We start from the raw sequence: 7,032 nt of genomic DNA on the forward strand, positions 1-7,032 counted from the left end.
GAGGGGGAGGGAAAGAAAGAGGGGTGAGGAAGAGAGAGGGGGAGAGAGGGGAAGGGGAAGAGAGGGATGGGGAGGGAAAGAGAGGGAGGGGAGGGCAAGAGGAGAGTGGGAGAGAGTTGGAGGGGTGAGGGAAAGAGAGGGTGGAGGGAGAGAAGGTGGAGGGAGAGAGAGAGAGAGAGAGAGAGGGGGGAGAGCAGGGGTGGAGAGAGAGAGAGCAGGGGTGGAGGGGAGAGAGAGAGAGAGAAAGGGGGGGGTGGAGGGAGAGAAATGGGTGGAGAGAGAGAAAGAAATGGGTGGAGTGGAGGGGTGGAGAGAGAGAAAGGGGTGGAGAGAGAGAGAGAGAAAGGGGTGGAGAGAGGGAGAGAGAGAAAGGGGTGGAGAGAGGGAGAGAGAGAGAGAGAGAGAGAGAGAGAGAGAGAAGAGAGAGAGAGAGAGAGAGAGAGAGAGAGAGAGAGAGAGAGAGAGAGAGAGAGAGAGAGAGAGAGAGAGAGAGAGAGAGAGAGAGAGAAAAGGAGGTATGGAGCGAGGCTGAACGACAGGGGAAAGAACACACTCGACTGGGCAAGTGTGTTTAATCCTACCTGTTCCAGACATGTCTCATGGTGAAATGAGGAGGGGTAATGTGGAGCAGGTTGTGGGGATTAGGGCAGTTTGCTGCCTGCTAAGGGTTGGTTTGGCTGGGAGACTGCATGGTGAGGCATTTCAGCATCCCAAATGGCACCCTAATCTCTAAATACTGAACTATTAACCAGGGTCCTGGTCTAAAGTAGTGCACTACTTAGGGAATAGGGTGCCATTTGGGTTGCAGTTCTGGTGTCTGATGCACCAGGAACCTTCATTTCCTGTCACATGGAGTTTATAAAACACTTCCATAAATATGTTCATTATAAGGTCAGACATTACACGTCCCCCCCACACACACGGAGAGACAGACCTCTGAGCAAAAAAACGTTGAGTAAGTAGACCAGCATTTCTCAGATAAAACAACTACAGGGATTTAACAACCCCCCCCCCCCCACAAAAAAAACTAAAGAATGTAAATACATTGTATTAATTTATTCAATAAAGTCCTAATAACATCACAGGCACTGGATAAGAACTGATCCTGGGTCGTAGCCTAGCTGATATGAACACACCAGCTCAACCTAGCAGGAGCTGGGAGGAGACCTGACCAGACCTGGGTCGTTTCTGTAAACCAGAAAGTGTTCTATGATCTGAAAGATTATTGTGATCTAAAAAGGCAAAAGTGATCCCGAATCAGATCCTAAATCAGATACTCTGAGACGTTTGATGCATATGGCCTCTGGTGGAATAAGGGTTAAATAGATTAAAATGTTGGTTTTAGAGCTATGTCGACCCAGCCCGCTGTGGGTACAATTAGCAGTCTGCCTGTATCTTGTCAGGGATTGAGCATATCTCTCAGTAGGGCGCTAGGCTAACTAACTACCTAGTGTAAGGCTCTCCTCTTCTCTCCTGTAGCCCTGACCAACTCGTTATAATCCTGCTAATGAGAAATGACACTGCAGGTTTTAACCACCGCATGGTAGCTAGCTGCTCCCTTAGTCTGCCCCAATTAGCACACATCATCACCAAGCCAAAGACACACTTATCTCAACCCAAATCAGCACCTAACCAAAGCCCCACTTAACCCCCCACAGCATGGACACCGGGGGTCCACACACCGGGTCCACACCAAGGACACCGGGCCCACAGCATGGACACTGGGTCCACACCAAGGACACCGGGTCCACACCAAGGACACCGGGCCCACAGCATGGACACCGGGTCCACACCAAGGACACCGGGCCCACAGCATGGACACCGGATCCACACCAAGGACACCGGGTCCACACCAAGGACACCGGGCCCACAGCATGGACACCGGGCCCACACCAAGGACACCGGGCCCACACCAAGGACACCGGGTCCACACCAAGGACACCGGGTCCACACCAAGGACACCGGGCCCACAGCATGGACACCGGGCCCACAGCATGGACACCGGGTCCACACCAAGGACACCGGGTCCACAGCATGGACACCGGGTCCACACCAAGGACACCGGGCCCACAGCATGGACACCGGGCCCACACCAAGGACACCGGGTCCACACCAAGGACACCGGGTCCACACCAAGGACACCGGGCCCACAGCATGGACACCGGGCCCACAGCATGGACACCGGGTCCACACCAAGGACACCGGGTCCACAGCATGGACACCGGGTCCACACCAAGGACACCGGGCCCACAGCATGGACACCGGGCCCACAGCATGGACACCGGGCCCACGGCATGGACACCGGGCCCACACCAAGGACACCGGGTCCACAGCATGGACACCGGGCCCACAGCAAGGACACCGGGCCCACAGCATCTCTCTCTACACTGCCGTCTCTGGTTTATAGAGCTTTGTTTGTTTGTTTGTTTGTTTGTTTGTTTGTTTGTTTTTGCAGAACAACATTTCAAAAGAGACGTGTGTAAAATTATGAACTGGACAGAAGATAGTATTTATGGCTGTGAATCTCAATCAGTTTAAACTGGGTTGAAATTATTGATATTTTCAAATGACAGCACCAGTCAAAAGTTCAGACACACCTACTAATTCAAAGGGTTTTCTTATTTAAAAAAAGTATTTTCTACATTGTAGAATAATAGTGAAAACATCAAAACTATGAAATAGCACATTTAGAATCTTGTACTAACCAAAAAAGTGTTAAACAAATCCAAATATATTTTATATTTGAGATTCTTCAAAGGAGCCATCCTTTGACTTGATGACAGCTTTGCACACTATTATCATTCTCTCAACCAGCTTCATGAGGTAGTCACCTGGAAGGTTTTCTACATTGTAGAAAATAGTAAATAATAAAAGAAAATCCTGAATGAGTAGGTGTGTCAACATTTTACTGGTACTGTATAAATTACATTTTACTGGTACTGTATATATTACATTTTACTGGTACTGTATATATTACATTTTACTGGTACTGTATATATTACATTTTACTGGTACTGTATATATTACATTTTACTGGTACTGTATATATTACATTTTACTGGTACTGTATATATTACATTTTACTGGTACTGTATATTATACATTTTTACTGGTACTGTATATATTACATTTTACTGGTACTGTATATATTACATTTTACTGGTACTGTATATATTACATTTTACTGGTACTGTATATATTACATTTTACTGGTACTGTATATTATACATTTTACTGGTACTGTATATATTACATTTTACTGGTACTGTATATTATACATTTTACTGGTACTGTATATATTACATTTTACTGGTACTGTATATATTACATTTTACTGGTACTGTATATATTACATTTTACTGGTACTGTATATTATACATTTTACTGGTACTGTATATATTACATTTTACTGGTACTGTATAAATTACATTTTACTGGTACTGTATAAATTACATTTTACTGGTACTGTATATATTACATTTTACTGGTACTGTATATTATACATTTTACTGGTACTGTATATATTACATTTTTCATCCCTCAACTTTTACCAAAAGAGAGACGGGGTGCCCTGCTTTGTTATTGTTCCAATTACGGACTCTAGCATTAATCTATAAAAATGAAAACAAATCAAATGTATATCAGATGAGGAGAACACAGATGAAACCAAAGTGTTGACTGATGAATGAAACAGCTGAAACGCACAGCAACCGCCTTTCCCAAATGTTATTGTTTGTGAAGGGATTTTCTAGATAAATAAACTAGAAAAGTCTATATGATTATGTATCAGACGTTCTATAGCTGTAAGGTGAGCGATGTTCAGACATCATCTGGTACCTCTCTCTCTCCCTGTACACAGTAACAGCAGGCAAGTGGAGCAGGCCATCTGTGGGCCAGAGATTGGAATCCTCACTGCAGTGTTCTAGATTACTGTGGAGGAGGTTCCAGATTTCTGGAGGACGTTCTAGAACACAAGGGTTAACTGCTGGTCTGAACTTACACGGTAGCTCTGACATCCACGCACACAACATCCCAGTCACACACAGCTCATATGTTGAGGAGTGAAAACCTCAAGTTCTCCTTAATATCAAACTAATTGGATTTTATCCACTTTTGGAAATGCTGTCCTACTTTGAGTATGATCTGATTGATGTGTGATTAGTATTGTGGCTGATCCAGTAAACGGTCAGCGCTCCAGCCCCTCCTGTGTTAATGGAGGTCTGACTATGAAGCTGTTCTCTCTGCCTATAGGAGGAGGAAGCATCCCTGAGCCAGTCTCCACTAAACCACTGCATCTACCAAGCAGTGTCCTGAAACCATTAACTATAGAATAGTGGGTGGTTGTGTGTGTGTGTGTGTGTGTGTGTGGGGGGGGGTTGACAGAAAGCAGGTTATCGTTGACAGACTTTCCCCCACGTTCTCTTGGCAGCTCTCCTCCACTGTTCTGTACTAAACGGACCAGGGTTTGGTGTGGTGTGTGTGTGTGTGTGTGTGTGTGTGTGTGTGTGTGTGTGTGTGTGTGTGTGTGTGTGTGTGTGTGTGTGTGTGTGTGTGTGTGTGTGTGTGTGTGTGTGTGTGTGTGTGTGTGTGTGTGTGTGTGTGTGTGAGCGAATGCATCTGTGAGCGGATGTGGGTCACGGCCGGAGCAGTCGAACGGACCACTGGCCTCTCTCACTTTAATAGGAGAACAGGACTTTAACAGGAAGAGAAGAGATAAGTGACTCCATCACCACGCTACAGAGGAGGAGAGATAACCGCCACATCCCATCCCTACGCTACCACACAGACAGGAGCATAGGGAGGAGGGAGGGAGGGAGGGAGGGAGGGAGGGAGGGAGGGAGGGAGGGAGGGAGGGAGGGAGGGAGGGAGGGAGGGAGGGAGGGAGGGAGGGAGGGAGGGAGCTGTCCTTGAACTGTTGGTGGGTTGCATTCTGTGCTGCCTGGGTAAGTTATGGACGACGGGCAGAGAGAGACAGAGAGAGAGAGACGTAACAGAGAGCTAGCAGAGAGAGAGAGAGAGAGAGAGAGCGATAGAGAGAGAGAGAGAGAGAGAGAGAGAGAGAGAGAGAGAGAGAGAGAGAGAGAGAGAGAGAGAGAGACCGAAACAAAGAGCTGATTAAGAAGCTCTCTGCTCCCTCTCACGGATAAATCAACAACAACTTATGAGGGCTGGGGAGGAACAGTCTGACTGTGGCGGGGTGGAAAGGGAACTTTATAGGACTGTGTGGGCTTTGAAAGTATATATATTAATAGTTTAAGAATCCTAATCAAGGAGTGAAGATGTCCTGGGTGCATTTTTGTCTGTGGTTGTTGGTTTGAAGAAAAGAGAGGATAGAAAGAGCTTTCAGTTTAATCAAAGGCTTAAATAACATGGTTCTGGAAAGGTGGGCAGCGCGTGCGCACAAACACACACACACACGCATACACACACACACACCAGTGTTACCTGTTTGAAGAGCTGCAGGTTGACAGCCATCTCCAGGAAGTGTTTCATGGTGCTGGAGCGGTGAGCCACAAAACTCTCCTCGCAGAATGTGATTGGTTCCCCCTGACCAGGAACAGGAAGAGCAGAGAAGAAGATCAGAACATTTAGAACCAGATTACCAGACATTTACCCTTTATATTCTATGGTTGAATACTTTTAAAACATCACATTACTGATGTCATAAAGTACCACAGAAATTGAGTTGACCCTCCATTTCTACTTCTAAGATATTTTTCACCCCCCAAAAACGTGGATGTCGATTAAGGCAGCCCCCACCTCTCTGATTCAGAGGGGTTGGGTTAAATGCGGAAGACACATTTCAGTTGAATGCATTCAGTTGTACAACATATGGAATCATGTAGTAACCAAAAAAGTGTCCAACAAATCAAAACATATTTTATATTTGAGATTCTTCAATGTAGTCGCCCTTTGCACACCGTTGGCATTCTCTCGACCAGCATCACCTGGAATGCTTTTCCAACAGTCTTGAAGGAGTTCCCACATATGCTGAGCATTTGTTGGCTGCTTTTCCTGCACTCACTTCACTCTGCAGTCCAACTCATCCAAAACCATCTCAATTGGGTTGAGATCAGGTGATTGTGGAGGCCAGGTCATCTGATGCAGCACTCCATCACTCTTCTTCTTGGTCAATTAGCCCTTACACAGCCTGGAGGTGTGTTGGTTCATTGTCTTGTTGAAAAACAAATGATAGCAGGACTAAGTGCAAACCACCCCCACAACATCACACCTCCTCCTCCATGCTTCATGGTGGGAACCACACATGCAGAGATCATCCATTCACCTACTCTGCATCTCACAGAGACACAGTGGTTGGAACCAAAAATCTCAAACTTGGGCTCATCAGACCAAAGGACCAAAGGTATAATGTCCATTGCTTGTGTTTCTTGACTCAAGCAAGTCTCTTCTTATTATTGGTGTCCTTTAGTAGTGGTTTCTTTGCAGCATTTTGACCATGAAGGCCTGATTCACTCAGTCTCCTCTGAACAGCTGATATTGAGATGTGTCTGTTACTTGTCTGAAGCATTTATTTGGCCTGCAATTTCTGAGGCTGGTAACTCTAATGAACTTATCCTCTGCAGCAGTAGTTACTCTGGGTCTTCCTTTCCTGTGGTGGTCCTCATGAGAGCCAGTTTCATCATAGTGCTTGATTGTTTTTGCGACTGCACCTGAATAAACTTTAGAAGTTCTTGGAATTTTCGGGATTGACTGACCTTCATATCTTAAAGTGATGATGGACTGTCATTTCTCTTTGCTTATTTGAACTGTTCTTGCCATAATATGGACTTGGTCTTTTACCAAATAGGGGTATTTTCTGTATACCACCCTACCTTGTCACAACACAACTGATTGGCTCAAACGCATGAAGAAAGGAAATTCCACAAATTAACTTTTAACAAAGCACACCTGCTAATTGAAATGCATTCCAGATGACTACCTCATGAAGCTGGTTGAGAGAATGCCAATAGTGTGCAAAGCTGTCATCAAGGCAAAGGGCGGCTACTTTGAAGAATCTAACACTTTTTTGGT

Source organism: Oncorhynchus gorbuscha, linkage group LG15 (assembly GCF_021184085.1).
Source record: "Oncorhynchus gorbuscha isolate QuinsamMale2020 ecotype Even-year linkage group LG15, OgorEven_v1.0, whole genome shotgun sequence".
NCBI lineage: Eukaryota > Metazoa > Chordata > Actinopteri > Salmoniformes > Salmonidae > Oncorhynchus > Oncorhynchus gorbuscha.